At 41.0% G+C, this 27,235-nt stretch overlaps 2 protein-coding genes across 9 annotated transcripts in view; one reads left to right on the top strand and one right to left on the bottom strand.

Annotated features, from left to right (window-relative positions):
- banp (BTG3 associated nuclear protein) overlaps window positions 1-21,170 on the bottom strand; it is a 177,024-nt gene extending 155,854 nt beyond the window's left edge. For 3 of the 7 annotated variants that reach the window (XM_072279727.1, XM_072279731.1, XM_072279732.1), the window contains exon 1: window positions 21,035-21,169. The gene's annotated coding sequence lies outside the window, so the exon portion shown is untranslated. Of the gene's footprint in view, window positions 1-20,820; window positions 21,007-21,034 lie in introns of those variants that run through there. The other 4 variants (XM_072279729.1, XM_072279733.1, XM_072279730.1 and 1 more) reach the window with 3 other exon arrangements.
- The window catches only part of ca5a (carbonic anhydrase Va), a 79,843-nt gene continuing 73,740 nt past the window's right edge, over window positions 21,133-27,235 (top strand). For both annotated transcript variants that reach the window (XM_072279736.1, XM_072279735.1), the window contains exon 1: window positions 21,133-21,309. The gene's annotated coding sequence lies outside the window, so the exon portion shown is untranslated. The remainder of the gene's footprint in view (window positions 21,310-27,235) is intronic.

Genomic DNA, 27,235 nt, shown 5'->3' with positions numbered 1-27,235 from the left:
GGGAATAACATCACTCAACTTCACTTGCCCACCTTTGAAATATTCCCACAACCAATGGACTCATTTTCAAGGGCATTTCATCTATCTTCTCAATAGTCGTCCATTTATTTATTTATTTTTATTACTTTCTTTTTGCATTTGAGGTTTGTTGTTTTTTGCACACTGCTTGAATGCCCAAGTTGGTGCAATCTTTCATTGATTATGTTATGCTTATTATTCTATAGATTTAATAAGTATGCCCATAAGAAAATGAATCTCAGGGTTGTATGTGGTGGCATATATGTACTTTGATAATAAATTTACTTTGACCTTTTGAACTGCTCGGAACGTTTGATCATAAGAATGTGCAGAGTTGTGGACAAAGCTCAGAACATCAAGGAAATGCTGTACATTCTGTCTACACCTTGCTGCTTCAGTAAAGCAGTCAACATAAAGGTCCTACTGACACCAGACATTCTCCCTTCTCCCCCTGTTCATCAGACTTGAAGTACAAAAGTATGAAAGTATGTACCACCAGGCTCATGGACAGCTTCTACAGCACTGTTTTAAGATGATTGAATGGTCCCCTATCACAATAAGATAGACTCTTTACCATCAACAGATCACTTACAATACCAGAGGAAACAACAGACTGGACCTTTGTTACACCACCATTAAGAATGCCTACCGTGCTATTCCATGCCCTCACTTCGGGAAGTCTGATCACCTGGCTGTACTTCTACTCCTTGAGTATAGACAGAGACTGAAGACTGCAGCACCAGTAGTAAGGACCAAGAGGGTATGGACAAGGGAAGCACAGGAGTACTTACAGGATGACTTTGAATCGGTGGTCTGGACCGTATTCAGGGATTCATCTTCGAACCTGGATGAGTATACTGCAGTTGTTACCGACTTCATTAAAGCCTGTGTGGATGAGTGTGTGCCTACAAAGACTTGCTGTACATTCCCAAACCAAAAGCCGTTGATGAACCAGGAGGTACGTCGTCTGCTGAAGGCTAGGTCTGCGGCATTCAAAGCTGGCGACCTATGTTTGGACCAGAAAACTAGGTATGACTTGCAGAGGGTTATTTCAAGGGCGAAGAGACAAATTCGAATGAGGTTGGAGGCGACATCGGATGTACGACAACTCTGGCAGGGTTTGCAAGACATTATTCCTACAAACGAAAACCAATAGCATGAATGGCAGCGATGCTTCACTACCAGATGAACACCTTCTATGCCAGCTTTGAAAGGGAAAATATAACTAAAGCTGCGAAGAACCCTGCTGCACCTGATGACCCTGTGATCTCTGTCTTAGAGGTCAATGTTAGGCCGTCTTTAAAGAGGGTGAACCCTTGCAAGGCAGAAGGTCCCCATAGAGTACCTGGTAAGGCTCTGAAAACTTGTGCCAACCAACTGGCAAGAGTATTCAAAGACATTTTCAACCTCTCACTGCTACGGGCAGAAGTTCCCACTTGCTTCAAAAAGACAACAGTTATACTAGTGCCTAAGAAGAATAATGTGAGCCGCCTTAATGACTATCATTTAGTGACACTCACATCTAGTGATGAAATGATTTGAAAGGTTGGTCATGACTAGACTGAACTCCTGCCTCATCAAGGGCCTGGACCCACTGCAGTTTGCTTATCACCACAATAGATCAAGAGCAGACGCAATCTCAATGGCTCTTCACACAGCCTTAGACCACCTGGACAATATAAACACCTAGGTCAGGTTACTGTTCACCGACTATAACCCCATCATTCCCACAATCCTGATTGAGAAGTTACAGAACCTGCATCTCCCTCTGCAATTGGATCCTCGACTTCCTAACCAGAAGACCACAATCTGTGCAGATTGGTGACAATATTTCCTCCTCCCTGACGGTCAACACTGGTGCACCTCAAGGATGTGTGCTTAGCCCACTGCTCAACTCTCTCTATACCTATGATTGTATGGCTACGCATGGCTCACATACCATCTATAAATTTGCTGATGATAAAACCATTGTTGGTAGAATCTCACATGCAGACAAGAGGGCATATAGGAGCAAGATATACCAATGAGTGCAGTGGTGTCGCAGCAACAACATTGCACTGAATGTCAGTAAGACGAAAGAGCTGATTGTGGACTTCGAGAAGGGTAAGACAAAGGAACACATACCAATCCTCAAAGAGGGATCAGAAGGGAGAGAGTGAGCAATTCCAAGTTCCTGGGTGTCAAGATCTCTGAGGACCTAACCTGGTCCCAATATATCATTGCAGCTATAAAGAAGGCAAGACAGCGACTATGCTTCATTTAGGAGTTTGAAGAGATTTGGTCAACGAAAACACTCAAAAACTTCTATAGATGTACCGTGGAGAACATTCTGACAGGCTGCATCACTGTCTGGTATGGGGGGCGGGGGGGGGTGGTTTACTGCACAGGGCTAAAGAAGCTGCAGAGGGTCGTAAATTTAGTTGGCTCCATCTTGGGTACTAGCCTACAAAGTATCCAGGACATCTTCAAGGAATGGTGCCTCAGAAAGGCAGCGTCCATTATTAAGGACCCCCAGCACCCAGGGCATTCCTTTTTATCTCTGTTACCATCAGGTAGGAGGTACAGAAGCCTGAAGGCACACACTCAGCGATTCAGGAACAGTTTCTTTCCCTCTGCCATCCAATTCCTGTATAGACATTGAACCCATGAACACTACCTTACTTTTTAAATATATATTGTTTTTGCACAATTTTTAATCTATTCAATGTACATATAATGTAACAGATTTACTTATTTATTATTATTATTACTACTTTTGTATTGTTCTACATTGTGTATTGCATTGCCTCGCTCCCTTCTTGAAAAGTGGAGTGACAATTCAGGCCAAGTCCTCTCTCATGCCTCTGTAATTCCCTTTATTCCATTGTAATACTGATACATCTGACTTTAGCTTCTCCTTCTCAGATTTCAGGGTGAATTCGATCATATTATGATCACCTGCCCCAAAGGGTTCTTTCACCTTAAGCTCTCTAATCAATTCTGGTACATTGCACCACACCCAATCCGGAATAGCTGAACCCCTAGTGGGCTCAACCATGAGGTGCACTTAAAAAAAACAATCTATAGGCACCCTAGAAATACCCTCTCCTGGAATCCAGCACCAACCTGCTTTTCCTAATCTGCCTCCATATTGAAATCCCTCATGACTATTCTTAACATTGCTCTTCTGCCATGCATTTTCTATCTCCTCTTGTAATTTCTAGCCTACATCCTTACTACTGTTTTGGAGATCTGTATACAACCCCCAACAGAGTCTTTTTACCCTTGCAGTTCCTTAGCTTTGTCCACAATAATTCAACACTTTCTGACCCTATGTCACCTCTTCCTAATGATTTTATTTTTTACCAACAGAGCAACCTCTCTGCCTTCCATTCTGTACTTTTGATACAATGTGTATCCTTGGACATTAAGCTTCCAGCTAGAAACTTCATTCAGTTATGATTCAGTGATGACTACAACATCATACCTATCAATCTACAGCTGTGCTACAAGTTCATTTACCTTATTCTGTATACTGTGTGCATTCAAGTATAACACCTTCAGTCCTGTATTGACTCTTTGTGATTTTGTCCACCTTTTACATTGCAGCTCATCTTGTTGACTGCAATTTTATCCATCAATGGCCTCCCCTCACTATACAGTGCCTCTGCTTGTAAACTAGTTTCCTCATCTTCAGCACTGTCATCCACCTTTCCTGCGATAATTCTTGTATTGAAATATATGCAGCCCAGGACACTAGTCACACCATGCTCAACCTTTTGATTCCTAACTTTATCTGAGGTCTTACCAACATCTGCCTCCACATCTCCACTAACTGTTCAGACACTCTGGTTCCCATCCCCCTGCAACTCCAGTTTAAAACTCACCATGCAACATTAACAAACCTTTCCACTAGGATATTAGTCCTCCTCCATTTCAGGTGCAAACTGTCCCTTCTGTACAGGTAAGACACACAAAATGCTGGAAGAACTGAAATGTCAACTGTACTTTTTTTCCATTGATGCTGTCTGGTCTGCTGAGTTCCTCCAGCATTTTGTGTGTGTTCGTTGGATTTCCAGCATCTGCAGATTTTCTCTTGTTTACCTTCTGTACAGGTCCCACCTTCCCTGCCCGAGAGCCCAATGATCCAAAAATCTTATGCTCTCCCTCCTAGCCACATATTAAATGGTATAATCTTCCTAGTTCTGGTCTCACTAGCACGTGACATGGGTCACAATCCTGAGATCACAACCCTGGTGGTCCTACCTTTTAACTCAGCACCTAACGCCCTGAACTTCCTTTGCAGAACCTCGTCACTCATCCCACCGTATCATTAGCACCTAAATTTGCCATGACCTCAGGCTGTTCACCCTCCCACTTAAAAACATTATGGACATGATCTGAGATATCCTGGACCCTGGAACCCAGGAGGCAACATACCATCCAGGAATCTCATTCTCGCCCACAGAACCTCCTGTCCATTCCCCTAACTAATGAATCCCCTATCACCACAGCGTGCCTCTTCTCCCTTCTTCCCTTCTGAGTCACAGAGGCAGACTCAGTTCCAGAGACTCGACTATTGTGATTTTCCTGTTAGGTCATCCCCCTCCAACAGTATCCAAAGTGGTATACCTGTTGTTGAGGGGGATGACCACAGGGGTACCCTACACTAGCTCCTTAACAATAGACAATAGGTGCAGGAGTAGGCCATTCAGCCCTTCGAGCCAACACCGCCATTCACTGTGATCATGGCTAATCATCCACAATCAGTACCCCGTTCCTGCCTTCTCCCCATATCCTTTGACTCCGCTATCATTAAGAGCTCTATCTAACTCTTTCTTGAAAGCATCCAGAGAATTGGCCTCCACTGCCCTCTGAGGCAGAGCATTCCACAGATCCACAACTCTCTGGGTAAAAAAGTTTTTCCTCAACTCCATTCTAAATGGCCTACCCCTTATTCTCAAATTGTGGCCTGGACTCCCCCAACATCGGGAACATGTTTCCTGCCTCTAGCATGTCCAATCCCTCAATAGTCTTATATGTTTCAATCAGATCCCCTCTCATTCTTCTAATTTCCAGTGTATACAATCCCAGTCACTCCAATCTTTCAACATATGACAGTCCAGCCATCCCGGGAATTAACCTCGTGAACCTCCACTGCACTCCCTCAATAGCAAGAATGTCCTTCCTCAAATTTGGAGACCAAAACCGTACACAATACTCCAGCTGTAGTCTCACCAGGGCCCTGTAAAACTGCAGAAGGACCTCTTTGCTCCTATACTCAACTCCCCTTGTTATGAAGGCCAACATGCCATTAGCTTTCTTCACTGCCTGCTGTACCTGCATGCTTACTTTCAGTGACTGATGAACAAGGACACCCCTTTCCTCTTCCTGTGTCTTGCACCTTGGGTGTAACTACCTCCCTATATGTCCCATTTATCATCCTGTCAGCCTCCCAAATGATTCAGAGGATATTCAGTTCTAGTTCCAACTCCTTAATGCAGATAGCACTTCTTGCAGTTGTAGTCATCAGGGACACTAGAGGTCTCTCCGTCTTCCCACATCCCACAAGTGGAGCATTCAACTATCCTGCCTGGCATCCCTACTGTCCTAGCTGAGCAGATACTGACTGAAACCTCAAACAGCTAAAGCCTCAAGGTCACCTGTCTGACTCTGCCCCATCCAACAACGGCCATGGCACTAGCCCACGCCTTACTTTAATTTTCTCTTGCATATCTGGAAATGGCTGACAGCACTTCATGCGGAATTAGCTACAGTATCAGACAACATTGCTGTTGTAGTACTGGAAACCTGATCTTCAAAACTAGTTGTGCCTCTAGTAAAGTCACTTCACTGGCAGGTACTTAATAATGTGGCTAATGAGGTGGTGTAGGAGGGACGACATTAGATTTTTGGATCACTGGGCTCTCTTCCAGGGAAGGTGGGACCTGAACAGAGGAGAAGGTTTCTACTTGAACTGGAAGAGGACTAATATCTTAGTGGGAAGGTTTGCTAGTACTGCACAGTGGAGTTTAAACTAGAGTCACAGTGGGTTGGGAACCAGAATGCCACTGTTAGTGGAGAGGCTGTGGAGACAGATGTAGGTAAGACCTGAAACAAAGACAGGAACCAAACTGTTGAGCATGGAGTAAGTAGTGTCTTGAGCTGTGTATACTTCAAAGTAGGAAGAATAGTAGGAAAGGCAAATGAGCTCAGGGCAAGAATCAATACCTGGAATTATGATATTGTAGCCATTAGTGACACTTGGTTACAGAAGGGACAGGACTTGCAGCTCAACATTCTGGGGTATAGAGCAGGAGGGATTAGAGGAGTATAGGTGGTGTTACTTGTCAGGGAAACTGTCACAGCAGTGCTCCGTCAGGACAGTCTGGAGTACTCAGTGAAGTGCTATGGGTGGAACTGAGAAAGAAGAAAATAACCACATTAATAAGGCTGTATTACAGACTTAAAGGAACAAATTTGCAGAGAGATTACAAACTACCGTAAGAAATGCAAGGCTGTTATAGTAAGTGATTTTAACTTTCCACATAGTGAATGGGGCTACCATACAGTGAAAAGACTAGATGGGATAGTTTGCCTAATGCGTTCAGGAAAAGTTTCCTTAATCAGTACATTGAAATCCCAACAAGACAGTGCGTGATACTTGATCTGCTATTAGGGAATGAGACAGGGCAGATGACTGAAGTTTGTGTAGGTTAACACTTTGCATCTAGTGCTCACAAAGCCATTAGTTTCAAAGTAAATATGGAAAAAGATAGGTTTGGTCTGCGGGTTGAGATTCTAAATTGGAGAAAGGCCAATTTTGATGGTATCAGAAAGGACCTAGCAAGCATGGATTGGGATAGGCTACCACACCATTAGTGTGGCTACTGTGAAGAGCGAAGCTACAAATGAGCTCAGAAATGATGAAACGGATGCAAATTTGAAACAAGCCACGACAGAACCAAACACAGCAGTGAGTAAGCCCTGGTATTTGATGCCCTTACAGGGGCTGGTGATCATGATTGTAAACTTGCTGTAATTCCAGTTCAAGTGAAGTCTAGAAAGAGTAATAAGACAGCGGCTACTTACACTTTCCTAGATCAAAGTAGCACAACAACGTTCTATACAGCATGCTCACGGACAAACTTAACCAGACAGGAAAAAGAACACACATTCTTTTACACACCATGTGTCAAGAGAAGTTTGTGAGTAGCTACGCCATTTCAGGATAGGAAGTGGCTGGCTTAGAAAGTGTAAATTTTATGAACTGCTTAGCATCTATACGCAATAAAGTATGTCTGTCTGCAACGAGAATGTTCCTCATCAGAAAGATCTTTAGGAATGGTCTCACCTGAAGCAGATTCATTTGCTGGAAATGGAGTCAGAAATCGAGCTGCTGATCGGGGTTGATGTGCCTAAGGTATTGGAGCTGTTGCAAGTGATTCATTGTGTTAATGATGGACCCTATGCAATCAGAGCAATGCTGGATTAGATTGTTAATGGACCAATACCATGGTGGTGGAAGAAGTTACACTCAAACGGAGCCAACAGGCAACAGGATTCCAGTTTTAAAAAGAAATGAGCTTTGGCAGCAGCCATTCAAGACAGATTTTCCTGAATGTGGTCAATAGGATCAACCTGGTTTGTCAGGAGACTTGTAAGACTTTGAAGAGTGCTTACCAGAAAGAGGGCATTTGTATGAATGTTGAGATTTCATGAATCCTGTGTCATAGTAGCTTACAGTTGTAGCTATACTATAATAATTAGGGGGCTGGAATGTAGGAGCCATGTATCTGTTCTCTATCTGCATTGTATTCTGTGTTGTGCATTTATTATTTTATAATTGTAGCTAGTCACATGAGTGGGAATGTGGGAAAAGCAAAGGGCCTCTTAGTTATGCTTATTTACACTTAAGTATGCTTAAGCTTCATCGCTTCAAGATTGTATGTTTGCTAAATGCTAATAAAATATCGAATACATACCTTTGACTTTTGGAACAATCATTTTTGGAGTGATTGGAGGGCATGTCATACAAGTATAATAAATCTGTGGGGGTCGCCACCAGTAGCAATTGGTTAGTTAAAATTGGCAACTCCAGTATTTATATAAATATTTGATGGTCTATGCATAAATAATGAGCTGAAGAACCATTTCCACGTGCTTTCACTCTACAATTGTGGAGTGTTATGCAGTGGTTAAGTCAGCAGCCTGCCATAATTTTCTCAAAGGCAGTAAAGATGGGCAATAAAAATAGGTATCCCTGGCAATAACTAATTAATAATAGAAAATAAATGAGATTATTTTCAAAAGTAGAAACAGGAAGAAAGCAAAAAAAAGGAAATATAAAAAACTGCAGATGCTAAAATATGGAGGAAAAAAATCCACTGGAGGAATTTGGTGGGTCAAGTAGCTTTGGAGGCAAACGGACAGTCAACTTTTTGGATTGACCCATTATCTGGATTGAAAGAGCCGAGGAGAAATAGCTAGTGCAAAGAGGTAGGGCAAGATTTGCCAAGCAATATCCAAGTAAGGAAGAGTAATAGACAGATGGAGGAAGGAAGAGTACAAGTAGTGTCAAATGACTGCCATCTGATAAGAAGGGAGCATGAAATCAAGTGGGGTGGGAAAATGTAAACAGTAGAGTTAAAGGAATCCTAATGGAAGAATTAAGACTAACACCCAAAAAATGCTTGAGGATCTCAGCAAGTCAGGCAACATATATGGAGAGGAATAACTACAGGTTGACCTTCACCAATCCGGCACCATTGGGACCGGAGCAGTGCCGGATTAGTGAAAATGCTGAATTACAGAAGGATCACATTAAGCATAATCAGTGCTGGATTATCGAAGGTACTGGATTACAGGTAGTCGGATTAGTGAAGGTCAGTTCTGGGCCAAGACCCTACATCTGAACTTGAAAGGAAGGGGGAAGAAACCAGAATAAGAAGGTGGGGGGAGGGGAAGGAGTACAAACTGGCAGGTGATAGGTGAAGCCAGGTGAGGGAGATGGTGGTGAGTGGGGGGGGGGGGGGGATAAAGTGAAACTGGGAGGTAATAGGTGTAAAAGGTAAGGGTCTGAAGAAGCCCTTCACCCTGAAGATTAAATCTTCTCTTACTTAGGAATTATGTAAGACCCTCTCACTGCTCTCCCTCTGTGGTCTCGGTTGCTCTCTGACTCTTCAACCATATGCTTACCCAGACTCAATATCACAGCCACAAATCCTTCCTGGAAACTGGTCTTCATCAGTCCTTTGACTTCGATGACTCGGCCTGAAATGTTGACTGTTTATTCCTCTCCACAGATGCTGAATTAAGAGCATGTGTGCAATGGACAGATACCGAGGGGCATGAGGTAATTCAATGTTCACGCTATAGGACCGTAGACTATCCAGGTGGAACATCAGGTGATCTCGTAATCGAGGAGGCCGAGGACAGACTAGTTGGTCTGGGAATGAGGAAGAGAGCCTAAAAAGACTGGTTGCTTGACCAATATTTTAAGAATTGCTTTTAAAAAAACAGATGAAAATATAACTATTCAGAAATAAAGTGTTGGAAACCAAAGAGAAAGGATACAAATCATTTTCTCAAATTGTCCAAATCAATTGAATGTTGTTCAATTGAAGCTTGTCATTTTTCACTTCATACACAGAAACACTGTGATCTTGGTGAATCAGAAAACATCAAAATATCACAATGATACTGAATTAACAGCAGATAAGAATCAAAAATATACCTAAAAAACAGATGAATGTCCTCTTGAAGCTAAAAGGTGTGAAAGCTCTGCATTCCTAAATGGATTTCCACAGATTAAGCTGGGCTTTGTTTGATTTAAATTTTCTAATTGGTATTACGACAAATTTTTTTTTTTAAAAAAGGGTCAGCCCTCTGAGGACTGTTTAAAGGAGGTTAGAGGAGCTCTCCAGCCATCCTTTCTTTGTCCAGATATGGTAATCCTTATTTAGAGAAATGGAACATCAAACAGTTTGCATCTCCTACATTATCAGAGATTAATAATATCCAACATACCATGGAGTTCTTTCTCAATACATCAGGTGATGGTCTGCTTATAATTTTAGTCAACTTGACAAAACTGCTATTTTTGATTAACGGAAGGTGTATTTTCAGATTCCAACATTAAGGATCCTCACCATTCAGAATGTTCTCTTGTCACACTACCACCATCAGCTGGGAGGTGAAGGAGCCTGAAAATGCATTCTCAATGCTTTTGGAAAAGCTTCTTCCCCTCTGTCATCAGATTTCTGAACAGTCCATGAATACTACCTTAGAATTTAACTCTCTTTTTGCACTAAGTTTTTTAATACTTCTTACTGTAACTTAAATTTTATGTACTGCATTTTATGGAGCTGGCACAAATTTCATGACATCAGTGATAATAAACCTGATTCTGGCAGTGACAGTCTATGTAGACTGGGCACAAGTGGGTGCCTGCCCAAATTTCCTGGAGCAAGATCTGCATATTTAACAGCTTACTCATTTTTGAGACAATAGTAAATAATAGCATAGCAGTTAGTGAGATCCTTTTACAGCTTGGGGCTTTGGAGTTCAGAGTCCAATCCAACGTCTTCTCTATGTCCTCCCGGTGAAATGTGTGGGTTTTCTCTGGGTGCTCATAATCCAAAGACATACCAGTAGGTAAACTGATTATTGTAAATTGTCCCTACAATTAGGCTAGGGTTAAATCAGGGGTTGCTCGGCAGCACAGCTCACTGGACTGTGAAGAACCTACTCCATACTGTATCTTGATAGATGATAAGCATTTTGGCAGATGGATAGATAATCCACCCTTTTCATGAAAGAGCAACAACAAAACAAAATTAAAATGTTCTCCAGGGTCTACAATGTCTACAGGATACAGCATTGCCTCTGCAATGCCCACTCATCCAAGAGTGCCTCCATTTAGCCAATGGATATTACTTGCTCCCTGTTCCGGGATAGCAGATCAACTTTCTTGGAAGAGAGGCAACCAGTTGGGTGGAGATGCTTTTCTTTAAGTTTGGATTTCTGAGTAGCGTTCAGAATAGGGTGGATGAACTCGTGACAAAACTAGAGGTTGATTGGTATGATATTATAGGCATCACTGAGTAGTAGTTGAAAGAAGGCCATAGTTGGGAGTTTAACATCAAAAGAATATACTTTGCAGCAAAAGGACAGGCATAGGTGGCAGTGAGACTCTGTTGGTAAGAGATGGAATTACATCTTTAGAAAGAGGTGACAGAGAGTTAGAGAATGTTGAATCTTTGTGGGTTGAGTTAAGAAACTGCAAAGGTAAAAAAAAAAATTATGGAAGTCATATATAGGCCTCCAAATAGTAGCCGAGATGTGGGGTTGAGTTTGCAACAAGACCTGGAAAAGGCATGTAATAAGGGCAATGACACAATTTTAATGGGGAACTTCAATAAACAAGGGGATTGGGAAAATCAGATTGGTGTCAGATCACAAGGCAGGGAATTTATTGAGTGCCTACAAGGTGGCTTTTTGGAGCAGTTTGTTCTTCAGCCTAACAGAGGAAAGGCTTTCTTAGATTGGGTGTTGTGTAATAACCCAGATCTTATTAAGGAGCTTAATGTAAAGGAACCCTTTAGGGACAATGATCATAATATCATTGAATTCCTACTGCAATTTGAGAGGTCGGATGTATCAGAATCACCATGGAATCAAGGGAATTATAGAGGCATAAGTGAGGAGTTTGCCGAGGTGGATTGGAGGATACCGGTGGGGATGACAGCAGAGCAGAGGTGGCTGAAGTTTCTGGGACTAGTTCACAGGGCGCAGGATTTATATGTTCCACAGAAGTAGTGGTTCTCAAATGGCAGTAGAATAGAATGTAAAAAAAAGAGATAATGCTGAAGCTTTGTAGGGCATGTACTATCAACAGTTTTGGACTCCTTACCTCAGAAAGGATGTGTTGTCATCGGAGAGAGTCCAGAGGAGGTTCACGAGGATGATTTCAAGAATGAAGGGGTTAACACACGAGTATTTGGTAACTTTGGCCGTTTACTCACGGGAATTTAGAAGAATGCCAGGGGGAGGGGGGATGTGGGGAATCTCATTCAAACCTACCAAATGTTGAAAGGACTAGATAAGGTGGATGCTGAGATTTATCCAATAGTAGGGGTATCCAGAAGTACAGGGCACAGGCTCAAAACTGAGGGGCAACCATTTTGAACAGAGGTAACAGCTTTTCTCAGGCTGTGAGACTAGTAAATACCCTGCCACCACCAAGCTCTCATCACTAGGACAGTAAGCTGCTTACAGTATTGTTTACTGTGTACCTGTGCTGTGCTTTATTACATGCATTTTGAATTATTGTTTTATTAACTATCCATACTTTGGTCTATGTGCTATATGTGATGTATGTTGTTTGGGTGCACCATGGTCTAGAGGAACGTTGTTTTGTTTGGTTGTATATACAGTAGTGGAGTCAGATTATAATAAACTTGAACTTGAGGTCAAGGAGCATCCGAAGGGCTACTGTTAGGGATCATTCTGCAGCCATGACATTAAGGATAGCATAATTATAGGTTAACTAAAATAAGAACCAGTCTTCAAGAAATAAAACCTGTACACAATTTAATGGAACATTCTGACTGTCCCATTGAAACTACATAGGATAAGACAATAGAACATTCTAGCTATTAGCACTTTGTTAAAGAATTGTTGATAGTGTATCCATACCACTTAATGCAGTGCAGGACAGATCTGTTTTGTCCTTTAGCCTGTTCTGGTTATTTGTATATTCCTAGAGCCATCCCTCAACACTGTAACAAAAGAGGTATACTTTGGGTGTCTAGGTTTTGGAACAGACACCAGCAGTAAATATTCAAATTGAGACTCTCTCACCTGATGGTTCACTGTGTGAACAAAGACTTCTATGTTTCACTGTTACAGCTTCCATGACTCAGTTTCAGGCAGTCAGATTTGAGGCCTTGCCTCAGATACAGTTATGACACGCTGCTTGGCCAGCCACCTCAGCAGTCTAAGGGGTTAAAGATTTTTTTTTAAAATAGTACCCCATGCTTAGATCTGTTCAGATTAACAAAACCGTGAAATTTCTAAGAACACACTGGCGATCTGAACTGGTACATATAAAAATGTGGTGTATGCGCATTTGTGTTTGTTTAAAGAACCACATTGGGTCATCATCATCAGGTGCCGTGCTCAGTTTGAGCTTTGACTGCCATGGTCCACACACTCCTGTTTCGGGTCAAGTGGATCAATTCATTGGTATTCATTTCCAGTTCCCTGGCTGCTGTCTCCATCATCATTTGTCTTTGTCTTCCTCTTGCTTTCTTCCCTTCAATCTTTCCCATAATTACCATGCATTCTAACTCCTCTTTCCTTATCACATGTCCAATGAAGTTTACATTGCCTTTTCATGAGGTAGTTTGGTGAAACAGGGCCACCAGTTGCAAAAGATGGTTACTGTCCATTCAGGACACCAGAGGGATGCCTGTATACCTGTTCGGGTGGCTGTATAGTAGTATAAATATTAGTGAGTGCATTAGAGGTTAAGGCATTGGACTAGCGACCTGAAGGTTGTGAGTTCGAGCCCCAGCCGAGGCAACATGTTGTGTCCTTGAGCAAGGCACTTAATCACACATTGCTCTGCGACAACACTGGTGCCAAGCTGTATAGGTCCTAATGCCCTTCCCTTGGACAACATCAGTGTCATGGAGAGAGGAGGCTTGCAGCATGGGCAACTGCCAGTCTTCAATACAACCTTGCCCAGGCCTGCGCCCTGGAGAGTGAAGACTTTCCAGGCGCAGATCCATAGTCTCGCAAGACTAACCGATGCATTTTTGTACAGTAAGAGTAAGTTTCAAACTTTGGAGTAACAAGAGTTTTATAGAAAGCAAATGCAAAAGCCATTGTAAATCAATTATAAAAGTGTAAGATTGCAGATTACTCTTAAGTATATACCATTTAACTTTTATCTTTCCCTTGTCTTTTGCTTAAAATGAGAATTCATTATATTGATGAGAAAAGAAAGATATTGTGAAAACAGATGGGTAGGGATCCAAGTTATGGCAGAGACATCAAGTTCCACAACCTTGAAAGCAAGACAGTGAGAAGAAATTGCAAAGCATCTGAAGGCAGCAATCCCAGTCTGAATGGAAGTGAACACAAATAAGCTGGACTCATTTCACTGCTTGGGCCAGCGATCGAAAGGACAGTCTGGGAGTCAGTGCCACCAAATTGAGGCCCCTGCAGCCATTCAAATAGGAACCACCCCATGCTCTTCTGTAGATCGATCAAAGGGCCTGAGAGAAGTCTAGTCAGATTATACTGACAATCTTCTGTCACAGCAAGGAATGTGAACCATTCCCTGTGAACCTGAAAGTTACTCTGTGGGCAGGGGCCACCAGCATGGTAACTAAATAGCCATGCCTGATAGTTTTAGTTATCAGGGACAAAGGGATCAAAATATGGAATGACAAGCAAGAAAAACTCCGCAGATGCTGGAGATCCAAGCGACACACGAAATGCTGGAGGAACTCAGCAGGCCAGGCAACATCTATGGAAAAAAAGTACAATCGATGTTTTGACCCAAACCCTTCAGCAGATATGGAATGATATGTACTGCAATGAGCCAGCAGGAAAGGAGGCAACAAAGTGTTGTAAATGACAAAGCAGCATTTTAAAGACTGCTTGGCACAGGTCAAAAGTTTGAAGAAGAGGATGTGATCAAATAATCAACACGTGAAATTCTGCAGATGCTGGAAATCCAAAGCAAGACACAAAATGTTGGAGAAACTCACCGGGCCAGGCAGCATCTATGGAAAGAAGTAAACAGTCAACGCTTTGGCCAGACCCTCCAGCAAAAATAAAAGTTGTACACAGTTTAATGGAACACTCTGATTCTGTCCCATTGAAACTACATAAGGTAAGACAAAAGATGAACGTTCCTGCTCTTTGTACATTTTTAAAAGGTGCACCCCTGCTTAATGCACAGTGCAGACAGCTATATTTCGTCTCTTAACGTTCTAGTAATCTGAACTGTAGTTAACTTATTGTTACTATCTTTGAGTTGAAGAAATACAAAACATTGTCAGGAGAGAGAGATTTTTTGGGCTCTCTCCCAAAGGTTTGCTTTGTGAACACTTTTAGATTTCCCCAGTTACAGCTTCCTTGTGACTCAGTTCTAGGTCAGTCTCAACACCACTACCTCTCACACTCCACTTACACATGGAACACAGACTACAAACCAGGAATCTCTGAAACAAAAACTTTTTGGTCAGGACAGCTTTATACACTCTTCTTCTCAGGTCCCTTAAGTAAACAGAAAGACCACCACTGGCAATTAATCCCAAATCAACTGATGGCACAACAGGATGCAGCAGCATGTCTGTCCAAAAGAAAGCTGAAGCAAGGAACTAGAGAGCATACAAGAAAACCTCACAGTAGAAATGCCTCTGTTTAGTATAAAATGGCATGGAGAGCATTTCCAAGAGACAGTTCCTATTGCGTGCAACTAGCTCCACAAGCTATGTCACCTAGGGCATTCTGGCCAACTAGGGGTCCATTCCATTATCTTAATAAATAATCTTATGTTATTTTGAATCATTTTAATAAACTGTCGAGGCAAAAACATCCCAATTAAGTAATATACACTAAAACTGTGATAATCTAGCATGTTTGGAACTTTGATGGTATACATTAGCACAACTTCCATACATATTGGGTGTTACTATTAAAACAGAACAGTTGGATAATATGTTTAGGGAAGCCAGTAAAGGGAGCAGCTCTGGCTACAAACCTGCTTAGATTCTTGACTTGATCAACACACACAAAACGCTGGAGGAACTCAGCAGGCCAGGCAGCATCTATGGAAAATAGTACAGTCAACATTTCAGGCTGAAATGTTGCTCGGATTTCCAGCGTCTGCAGATTTTCTCGTTTTAGATTCTTGACTCCTTGTTTCAGACCACAACCCCAGCTACAACCATACAACTTGTGTGTGCTCTGAATGAGCCAGCTCATATTGAAGCCTCAGCTGAGTCAGATATACAACTAGCAGGATTTCCCATCTATCAGATGATGGACTACTGGGGCTCTGCACACTTCTTTTGATGAATTGAAAAAGTGAAACTGTAGTAAGAAGAATTGACAAGTTCAACTTCCCAAATCACAAGATCAATACCAAAATGAACAAATAATAAAAAGGAATAGTAAAATGAAATTGCAGTAATAATTGCAAAACAAGTCACAAATCAATTTAAATTTTATTGACATTCTTGTCCAATATTGGTAATAATATACAGGACATTGTAAAATGGATAAAATAAAACAGCACAAATAATTCTTACAAATGATTTAAAGCAACACATTTACCACAAAAATGACTAAAATTTGAGTTCATAGAGAATTATTTTTCCAATTGTAATTGATTTCCTGGAACAGAATATTTTAAAAACTATCTCTGATTAAAGGTCTTAACATATGTCCAATCACTGAAGAGGTAATATAGAACAGAAAAGCTGAGGAAATCAGCAGCAGGAAAGGATGGGAGCAAACTAATACTGTAGACCAGGGGCTCCCAACCTGGTTAGGCTCCAGGACAAAAAAGATTGGGAACTGCTGCTGTAGAAGAATGCATCTGAAGAATAATGGGAACCTTGGACTCAGTAACAATTGTCGAATTATGGAGATGTCCTTTAAAAAATAACCACGCAAGTCTCAGCAACCAAGATCCCCTTCCATGTTCTCAAGGCCTCACTTGCACAGTAGAATTTTGTACAAGAGGCAATACACAAATATTGCATATGCTTTGGTGCACTTCCGTAACATGCACCAAGACCTATCACAAGAATATCTGGTCATGGCCTTCGGCTCAACCAGAAATGGTTGCCCAAGTTTGGGTACCCCAATCTAAACCAGCATTATATAGAGTCAGAGTTGTACAGTACAAGTATGGACCCTTCAGCCCAACTTGCCTATGGCGACTGTGATGTATCTACACTAATTCCATTTTACTGCACTAGACTGTATCCCTCCACTCCTTTCCTATCTAGATACCTTTCAAACAATGTCATTGTATATGTCTCTACAACTTCCTGTCAGCTTATTCAAAATAACCACCATAGTGTGTGCCCGTCGGGTCTCCTGGATATACCATGCTGGCACCGCCATGTCAGGCAAAACTTGCGGGTTGCCCCCCAACCCAGCACGCATTTTGGTGTGTTCACTGTGTTCAATATACACACGATAAATAAACTCGTATCTTGAATTACTTAAATTTCTCCCTCAGCTTAAAACCATGCCCTTGAGTTTTAGACTCCCATACCATGCAAAAAAAAAGGCTGAGCACATAGAGCTGCAAACATTTTTTAAGCTTTGGTATTATCTTTTATGTGCTTAGCTTTAGCCTCCAATCTTACAATAGCAATATTTAAAGACATTTAGACAAGCATATGAACAGGTAGGAATTGGGAGATATAGATCACATGCAGGAATGCGTGCAGTTTAATTAGCATCATGATCAGCACAAATATCATGAGCCAAATGGCCTGCTCCTGTGCTGTACATGTTCTATATCCTGAGACAAGGACTGCTCAAATCAACATCTAGCTGTTGATTTTACCAAAAGTCCACTTAATTTCATTAGCTTTTAGCTCCACCCAGATCAGCATCTTCCTGTAAATACTGAGCTTTCTTAACAGTAAAGCAGACAATCTGATGATTACATAGTAGATTTACCTTCCCCAGTTTTACTCAATTTTTCCTGTTTTCCAAATGCTACATTATTCCTGAAATCCTCCACCCACTACATAATTATTCATACATCCACGACTCTAACTTAATAACTATGTGGTTTTTGTCTGGCCGATCACTGAAAACTTGTTAAATGATATACTGTACAACAACTGATTGCATTAACAGTCATTGAATAGAAAGACTGGTTAAACAAAGGAGTTCATCATTGTTTCAGGTATTTATAACAGCCTCTCGAAACTTTTAAAACCCATCAGTAGTCTTGAACCAAAGCTCCTAAATCCTGCTGTGCAAAATTCAGGGGTCTCCTCGATTTCCTATAAATTACAAAGGCAGCAGAAAGTCATCAAATACACTTCACTTTAGTTGTAAGTACGGCTGATTTCGTACCAGCTTCCAAAACAATTTTTCTTAAACTATTGCAAAATATTCTTGATATACTGATTGGTTAGATTTGCACTAATTTAGACAACTCCTTCTCATGCAGAGAACTTACAAAGAACATGAATCATAATAGAAGTCAAAATAGTCCATGTTCCATGAGACTAACCAATCTACTGAGCAAAAGAACCAATTTAAATTAGAAAATGGTGTAAAAACTCTTTATTATAAGGATGTCAAATATTATGGGGATAAGGGAAGAGAATGGGGTTGACAGGGAAAATAAATCAGCCATGAATGATTGAATGACATACTCAGTGGGGTGAATGGGCCAATTCTGCACATATGTCATATGGTCTTCAAATTCTAGACTCAGTCTAGAGGATTTTAGTTCAGAAATTTCCATTCAGAAACCCCTAACATCTACCCAATCATTCTCAGAATCCATACCACCTTATAATTATTGATAGCTTATATGATTCTGGTATCACTTACTAGTAACTACTGCTCAACTTAAAACTGACTGCTTTATTCCTCATTTTTTATCCATTAAGCTATCTATTTTAATATATTTAACCCAAACTCACAAAGCTATATTTTAACATGTTATAATTCTTCTTACCAATACATTCAAACATTTTCCCAATGAATTGACTCTAGGCTAACGACTGTACTCATATTTCTCTCCATTTCAAGATCAGTTTTACACTAAGATAAACAATGCAGCTGTCACTTTTCAGATTTAGCCCACCAGGTCTATTAATAAAGAAACAGTGCTGTCGGCCACTCTACCTCGCTCTACAGTAACACATAGATTAAACCAATTTAGAAATTCTGATTTCCTTTCTTGAAGAATATCAATGAACCAAAGAGTAGAACAAATCTAAACCAGACAATTCCCAGTCTACTTTCATTCATCAATAAAGAAATGGAAGGTGCTGTGAGTATTGCTAATAAACAGTAGTAGAGAAAATACTCTACAGATCTTCAGCTTCCAATTTTGTTCAACCCTTTGTCCAAACCAGGGGAAAAAAAAGGCATTCCAGAGGCAAGGCGAGAGGAAGAATTCCAGAGTTTTAGGTCTTTGGTAGATCAAAGAATAGTCATGCTCTGGACCAACAATTTTGGAAATGAAATAGAACAAGGAGAACTAACAAATGCAACATTTGAAAAGTCAAACCTGTAGGCAACTAAAGCTCAGATTTTTTTTTAAAATTGTAGTTGGATTTGAGACAGGGTTGAACAGGATGGTGAAGAAAAACATTAATCAGAAGTAATTGGATTTGAAAACTTAAGAGATTTTCATGACTTCTGCTGAATCAGTTTCTTCACCATCCTGTTTGACCATCAATGAGAATAAACCCCCAGTTCTAATGCAGGATATTTTATTGCATGTTACAATTAATGTCACAATGTAGACAAAGTCTGCTTTTCATTAATTTCAATCAAGCTATCCAATTTTAGATATTCACTTGAATATTTTAAAAATGGGACCAATAGATTAAAAATTTACCAGAGTCAAAAATGCAATTTAATACCTGCAAATACCTAAAACATCATCTGCACACTAATAGAAGTGGCATTTCTCACAGGAACTACCCATTTCTCAATAGACAATATTATCACAAAGTGTTTGCTCGTTGTGCATTGGGAATAAGCGTTCTCATCACTGGAAAGATTAATCCAAGAATACAGACATTAAAAAAAAAACAACAAAGTGTTTGAAACAGTAAAATCGTCCGAGTCAAACAAACACATCCTTTACAAAATCCAACAACGGCAATGCCAGGACGGGAGGATTGCTGCACAAGCTCATGTTGTTTGCTGGGGGGTTTTTTAAATAAAATCGCAAATCTTGTTTTTTTTTTAAAACTTACCTTTGTTTTTCATAATTTTCCAATTGCAATTAATCCAATGTTTTAAGCTATTTTTACATTAAAAGTGAGAAGCGTCCCATAACCCACTTCAGATATAATACTTCAACTGCAAGCAGGAAGAACAACCTTTACTTTCAAGGCCTGTAAACCTTCACTGTCATGGCACATACAAAACCAGCACATGTACTCCTTTGGTCTCTGGTTTCTGATTGATATTGAAATTGCCGAAGCGGAATCAGCTCGATACTATGAGTATCAAACTACGGTAGTTACAAAATACCATATACAATTATAGAATGCAGAGGATTCATAATTGCATAAACATAAAGGCATCAGCGGACATGGCTCTTTCTGTCTTCATGGACTGTATTAGCATATCATTCGTCATGTGAAAATTGGCAAATTATTTTGTCCATTTCAAATAACTTGAATTCCGGTACTAATACAACTCTTCGGTGCTTCATCTATAAAAAGAGCGTTAAATTTAAATCCTTGACGAATCTGTGCTTTTAAAATTTTTAATTTCAGTACATTATCAAACCATTTTAGCTGTGTACAACAATAATGCAGTTACCGAATTTATTTGTAATCTGAGCTACAGTACATGGTCCGAGTTAGGTATACACATTCAAAAAAAAATAAAATGTTTAACGCCAACCAAAGCTACGGCTTTTCACCTCATGAAACATTATTTCTAGTTCCACTGATATAAAATGAAAAAGACAGAAATTGGATTTCTGTTGTACCATAACAGCTTTCACTAACAGAGAATAAGTACGTAATCCGCAAGCTATCCCTGGCCGTAATTACCGTCTTCGATCATTATTACCTTGTTTGTTACATGAAACATAAAACAAGACTACAGCCAGAATTATTAAAAATCGGGCGTATCTCCTGTAGGCCTCTCCACCTCAAAATGCGGCGCTCGTATGGGCATATTTCTAATAAAAATCGGCACATTCCAGTCATTTCCCCGGCCACAACAGGCGAATAGAGCAGACAGAGTTTACACACGAGAGCCGCACTATCGCGGTGGTTATTACCGTTCAGTTCTCGTTCCTTGCTTGTTAAAATCCGATAATGGCGTCCTTCCTCGCGAGAGAATCGCTCCGGCACAGCAACGGCTTGGCGGCAGGCAACTAAAATGGCGACGGGCCGCTAGCCGCGGGCCCCGCGCGCGCCCGCTCGCTCGCTCCCTCTTCGTGCTTCGCCCGCTGAAGCCATCGGCAGGGGGAGAGCGAGGCCGCCCGCAGTCGGCGCAGGTAGCTCACCACCTCGGCGACGCACTTCGAGCTCAGCTTTACTGCTAACTTTCACGGTAAGACTTATTTTATCACCTCATCCCCACCAATATGTTAAAAATCCTTTATAAGGGTAAAAGGAAAATCATGGATCAACACACAAAAAAAGAAATGTAGGTTCATTTTGTTCACTTGTCATTAAATCTACTTCACTGAGATTTTGTTTGGAAATGATGTTCACTATTATGTTTGTTTTATTTCTGGTTTGCATTTCATCGGGAAACTTTAATAAACGGAATGAAAGAATGAGCGGGTGCCGAACCATTTTAAATCAATACTGCTGAATATTTTTTATATTTGTATTAGTGTTAGTTTGATGTGGTTCTGAAATGTGACATTTAGAATTTCATTTTGAAGGATTACTTCCTCATAAATTTAGTTAGGTAAAACTTACATTGTTTCAGTTCCGTAACCGATACATCTATCGGTACACGTTACCAATTGTTAGTTGATCCGATACTGTCCTAGGTCCAAAAGACCTGTCAAAAATGTATTCTGGTATTTCCTCTGAATCTGCGCCGAATATTTGCCTAACACTCGTAGTATCAGTCAACTAAATCAATGGAGCGAAGTGCTCAATAGTAGAAAAAAGAATTAATGTAGATGGGGGATTAAAAATAATGGAATTTTTTTATACCTAAGGAGCTATCTATACAATAAGATTCCAAAGTGAAATGCAGACAAAAGACATGATGCAAGATACAAGAACGTGATTGTGAAAATGAGTAATTGTGAGTAAATGGACTGTCCTGGTAACAGTATCATGAATAAAGATGGCAATGATTTCAGGTAATACGGAAAGGTAGGCAGGAAGGCAGAGGAGGTGGAGTGGCGCTCTTGATTAGGGATGAGATCAGGGCGATTGTGAGAGACGATATAAGATCTACAGAGCAGAATGTTGAGTCCATCTGGGTAGAAATTAAGAATAGTAAAGGGAAAAAATCACTGGTGGGTGTTATCTATAGGCCACCTAATAAAAATATTGCAGTAGCAGAGGCAATTAACCAAGAAATAACTGAGGCTTGTAAGAACGCAACGGCAGTTGTCGTGGGGGATTTTAACTTCCACATAGATTGGGTGAACCAGGTTGGTCAAGGAAGTCTTGAGGAGGACTTCACAGAATGCATCCGTGTTGGCTTTCTTGAGCAACATGTTAGTCAATCTACAAGGGAAAATACTATCTTAGATCTAGTCCTATGCAATGAGACAGGTAAGATTAACGATCTTGTAGTCAGGGATCCTCTTGGAAAGAGTGATCACAGTATGATTGAATTTCGCATTCAGATGGAGGATAAGATAGTTAGATCTAAAATTAGTGTATTATGCTTGAGCAAGGGAGACTACAACAGGATGAGGGAGTAGTTTGCTAATGTGGATTGGGAGCACAGGCTATTTGGTAGGACAGATGATGAACAGTGGAATACTTTCAAAGGGATTTTTCACAGTGCTCAACAGAAGTATATTCCGGTCAAAAGTAAGGATAGTAAATGTGGGGAGAGCAGCCTTGGATAACTGAAGAAATAAATGATAGTATCAAATTAAAAACTCGTGTACAAAGTCGCAAAGAGTCGTGGGAGACTGGAGGATTGGGAAGACTTTAAAAAGCACCAGAGAACAACTAAATAAGAAATAAGGGAAGATAGAGTATGTAAGTGAATTAGCACAAAATATAAAAACAGATAGCAGAAGTTTTTATAAATATATAAAGCAGAAGAGGTTGGCTAAAGTCAACATAGGTCCCTTGGAAGACAATAAGGGGAAATTGATATTAGATGATAAGGAAATGGCTGAGGCATTCAACAACTATTTTGTGTCGGTCTTCACGGTGGAGGACACATCTAATATGCCAAAGAAGGATGTTATGGATGAGATGGGAGGTGAAGACCTCGGGAAAATCACTGTCACTAAAGAGATAGTGATGAGCAAACTGGAGGGCCTGAAAGTAGATAAGTCCCCTGGTCCTGATGGGATGCATACCAGGGTGCTCAAGGAATTAGCGGAGGTTATAGTAGATGCATTGGTAATCATTTATCAAAACTCTCTAGACTCTGGGCAGATCCCGGTGGATTGAAAGACAGCAAATGTCACGCCACTTTTTAAAAACGGATATAGGCAAAAGACGGGCAACTACAGGCCAGTTAGCTTAACATCTGTAGTTAGGAAAATGCGTGAAGCTGTCATTAAGAAAGAAATAGTGAAACATCTAGAAAGGAGTGGTTTCATTAGTCAGACGCAGCATGGATTCAGAAAGGGCAGGTCCTGTTTGACAAACTTACTGGCGTTCTTTGAGGACATAATGAGTGCAGTGGATAGAGGGGACCAGGTGGATGTCGTATACTTGGATTTTCAGAAGGCATTCAATAAGGTGCCGCACAAGAGACTTATAAATAAGATACCGATGCATGGAGTCGGAGGAGGTGTATTGGCATGGATAGTGGATTGGTTAACCGATAGAAGGCAGAGAGTTGGTATAAATGGGTGTTTCTCTGGTCGGCAGTCAGTGGTGAGTGGGGTGCCGCAGGGGTCGGTGCTGGGCCTGCAGCTGTTTACCATTTACAATGATGATTTGGAAGAGGGGACTGAGTGTAGCGTAGCAAAATTTGCTGATGACACTAAACTGAGTGGAAAAGCAAATTGTACAGAGGATGTGGAGAGTCTGCAGGGGGATATAGATAGGTTAAGTGATTGGGCCAAGGTCTGGCAGATGGAATACAATGTTGGTAAATGCGAGATCATCCACTTTGGAAGGAATGATAGAAGAGCAGAGTGTTACTTAAGTGATGAAAGATTGCAGCATGCTGTTATGCAGAGGGACTTGGGAGTGCTTGTTCATGAATCGCAAAAGGTTGGCTTGCAGGTACAACAGGTTATTAAGAAGGCAAATGGAATGTTGGCCTTCATTGCCAGAGGGATTGAATTCAAGAGCAGGGAGGTCATGCTGCAACTATACAGGGTACTGGTGAGGCAGTACTGTGTGCAGTTCTGGTCTCTGTACTTGAGGAAGGATATACTGGCTTTAGAGACAGTGCAGAGGAGGTTAACTAGGTTGGTTCCAGGGATGAAGGGGTTAACTTGTGAGGAGAGATTGTGTCATCTGGGACTATACTCTCTGGAGTTCAGAAGAATGAGAGGGGATCTTATACAAAATTTTGAAAGGGATAGATAAGATAGAAGTAGGAAATTTGTTTCCATTGGTAGGTGAGACTAGAACTAGGGGACGTTGCCTCAAGATTCAGGGGAGAAGATTTAGGACAGAGATGAGGAGAAACTGTTTTTTCCCAGAGAGTGGTGAATCTGTGGTATTCTCTGCCCAGGGAGGCAGTTGAGGCTACCTCACTAAATATAATTAAGAAACAGTTAGATAGGTTTTTACATAGTAAGGGAATTAAGGGTTATGGGGAAAAGGCAGGAGGATGGAGTTGAGTTTACGGACAGATCAGCCATGATCTTATTGAATAGTGGGGCAGGCTCGATGGGTCGGATGGCCTACTCCTGCTCCTATTTCTTATGTTCTTGAAATAGGTTGTCTCCCAAAGAGGAAGAAAGGCATGCAGAAAAGCCAAATGGAGCATCACTTGAGAGGGGTTCGGTTAGAATATAATCACATTCAGAATAATTAGGACAGACAAATACAAATATAAAGAAGAACTAACCAGTGAGTTGGAAAGAAAATATGGTTCAGTTGAATGAGAAACAAAAATTGAAAGGCAAATTGTGAATTTTGCAGAGGGGAATTGACATAGTTAATGAGAAGGAAATGACATCCAAATCCAGACTAACTGAGGTATATTCCCAGAGATTAAACTAGGAAAGAAAAAGTAATACAGTGACAAAATATAAGATTTTTTTAAATGGAAATGAAAATAGTAGCTGAAATACAAGATAAAACAAATGAATTTTGTAATTATACAATTAATTATGAATTAATTAATTATAATTGGTGAATCTACAGAATTTGTTGCCACGGGCGGCAGTGGAGGCCAAGTCATTGGGTGTATTTAGGGCAGAGATTGATAGGTATCTGAGTAGCCAGGGCATCAAAGGTTATGGTGAGAAGGTGGGGGTGTGGGGCTAAATGGGAGAATGGATCAGCTCATGATAAAATGGCGGAGCAGACTCGATGGGCCGAATGGCCAACTTCTGCTCCTTTGTCTTATGGTCTTATACAAAGCAGAAAAGGGTGGTCAATGGTTTAATCTGCATCTATTCTGATAACTTCCAACAATGTCGATTTCCCTCTTTGTGAATTTTACTTGACCTGAATATTTACCAGGTTTTTGTTTTATTTTCAGATTTCTAGCATCCACAATATTCACTTTGGTATTTTCCATCTGCTTCACTAGGAGAGGATGCTACTGGTGCAACAGTAAAAGAGGAAGCAGTAGCAATGTTGGATCGGATAAAAATAGATTGAGATATTTAAATGTTGAAAGTTCTCAAATGGAATTATCTGAAAAAGCTGTAATGCTCACTGGATTATTGAATTACGTAAACTGGAAATGCCAGAGGCCGAAGACATAATCTTCCAATTGCCTTGTAATGTGGGAATAGTAGCAAAGCTATTGGAAGATTATAAATGGTACACAACTGCTTATAAAATGGGACTGTTCTTTAATTCAAAATATATAGTAGGGTTAAACTGGAAGCTACAGGTCAAGAGCCTCCTATTAGTAGTAGGAAAATTATTAACAAACAGTTGTTGACTTGGCAAAGCCGGGAATAATTAGAGAGAGTTGGCATGTTTTTTTTGCTAGACAAATCCTATATCTCAAGTCAAATTTGAGTTTATTTCAGATGTTGTTGTGAGCATTGGCAGTCCGTGATCCGAAATATGAGAAAATGCAGCTCACTCAGGTTCGCCAATTGAGTACGTAAGGCATCGAGTTGTGGCAGGTTGGTGTTTTGAGCAGCAGCCAGTCAGCAATCGAAATTGATTGGCAAGAACAAATTAAAATAATGGAGGGACAAGTGGAGCGGGCATTTTTGGAGTGGACAGTGTTACAGTAGGGATTTTGAGGCTTTAGATCTTGGCTTTAGTGAGGAAAGGCTTGAGTGAGAGAAGGCAAAAAAGTTATAGGTGGATTTTTTTGCCCCCCCCCCCCCGGTTTATTCCTTCTTTGTATTTGCACAGTTAGAATAGTAGAGATGCCAGGCTGGATAGTTGAATGCTCCTCTTGCGGATGTGGGAAGGCAGGGAAACCTTCTGTGTACCTGACAACTTCACCTGTGAGAACTGCATCCAGCTACAGCTTCTGACATTCTGTGTTAAGGACTTGGAGGTGGAACTAGATGAACTCTGGATTATTCAGGAGGCTGAGGTGGTGATGGGTAGGACATAAAGAGGTAGTTGCACCCAAAGTGCAGAACACAGGACACTGGGTGATAGTTAGGAAGGGGAATGAGGATAAGCAGCAAGTACAGAGTCACCCTGTGGCCATTCCCCCTCAACAACAGGTCTACATTTTGGATACTGTTGGAGCTGGAGGAGGAGTGGGAATAACCTAGCAGAATAAAGTCACAGCTATCAGATCTCTGGCACTGTGTCTGAATCTATGACTCAGAAGGCAAGGGGGAGAAGAGGCAAGCTGTGATGTTAGGGGATTCGTTGGTTAGGGAAACAGAAAGCAAGTTCTGTGGGTGAGAACGAGATTCACAGATGGTATGTTACCTCCCATGTGCCAGGGTCTAGGACATTTCGATTGAGTCCTCATCATTCTTAATGAGAGGGTGAGCAACTAGAGGTCCTGGTCCGTGTAGGTACAAATGACATAAGTAGGAAGAGAGACAAAATTCTGCAAAATGAGTTCAGGGAGTTGGGTGCTAGGTTGAAGGGCAGGACCTCCAGAATTCTAATTTCAGGATTGCTCGCCCTGCCACTTACTAGCAAGGCCAGAACTAGGAAGATCATACAGTTTAACACATGGATGAGGAGGTGGTGAAGGA

This window comes from Mobula birostris, chromosome 15 (genome assembly GCF_030028105.1).
Source record: "Mobula birostris isolate sMobBir1 chromosome 15, sMobBir1.hap1, whole genome shotgun sequence".
Classification (NCBI taxonomy): Eukaryota; Metazoa; Chordata; class Chondrichthyes; order Myliobatiformes; family Myliobatidae; genus Mobula; species Mobula birostris.
This window is presented reverse-complemented; position numbering and strand designations above follow the sequence as displayed.